The sequence below is a fragment of the Oryza brachyantha genome, chromosome 5 (assembly GCF_000231095.2).
Source record: "Oryza brachyantha chromosome 5, ObraRS2, whole genome shotgun sequence".
NCBI classification, from domain to species: Eukaryota; Viridiplantae; Streptophyta; class Magnoliopsida; order Poales; family Poaceae; genus Oryza; species Oryza brachyantha.
This window is the reverse complement of record NC_023167.2, coordinates 19,158,746-19,159,532: the sequence shown is the minus strand read 5'-3', so window position 1 is coordinate 19,159,532 and position 787 is coordinate 19,158,746. Positions and strand designations below refer to the sequence as shown.

The 787-nt window shown below is 48.7% G+C and overlaps 1 non-coding gene across 1 annotated transcript; it reads right to left on the bottom strand.

Annotated features, from left to right (window-relative positions):
- Positions 1-249: 249 nt before the first annotated feature.
- Positions 250-388, bottom strand: LOC121054579. Its single transcript, XR_005811967.1, has one exon. It is a non-coding gene; the product is annotated as a small nucleolar RNA Z247 (small nucleolar RNA).
- Between the last annotated feature and the right edge of the window lie 399 nt (positions 389-787).

Here is a 787-nt window from a genome sequence, read left to right as displayed (position 1 = left end):
ATCACTGTGTGCCCCCTTTTTAACAAAGTTGGCACTTAGGACGTGTATCAATGTTGCTGTTGCCTTGGCGCTGGTTGAAGCTGTTGTTGCTGCTGCGGCCCCCTCTACCGCGACTGTTGCCTCCACGTCCACGCGGCTGCTGCTGCTGCTGAGCTTGCTGATTTCCTGTGCGCCCCTTGTTTTGATTGCCACGGCCACGACCACGGTTGACGAGATTGGCCGAATGTTCTTGTCGAAGCTTCATTCGCTGCTCAAAGCTGAGTAGCTGTGAGTAAATCTCTCCTAGGTTTACCTGTTCAGATTTTGACACCAAAGAAGAAATAATTGGTTCAAAATCTTCATCTAATCCCGCAATTATATACGAGATCAGATCTTCTTCATCAATGGGCTTGCCGGAGATTGCTAGCTCATCGGCCAACACTCTCATCTTGCTGACATATTCAGCTATGCCCAGATCACCTTTCTTTGTATTTGTCAAGGCAATCTTTGTGTTGATGGAGCGAGCTCGTGTTGCCGAAGAAAACATTCCTTCAACCATGCTCCACAGCGACACAGTAGTGCTGCAGGTCGCAACCTGACAGAGAACATCTCTGCTCAAAGTGGTTAGTAAATAACCAAGTACCTGTTGATCATTGGCGATCCATTCATCGACCGCTGGATTTGGAGCTTCAACCTCCTTGTCATCTTTCTTGACGAGGATGGTTGCTGATGGCCTCTTCGTGGCACCGGTAAGAAAGCCATCAAGACGTGCTCCTCGCATTACCGCAAGAACCTGAACTTTCCAGAT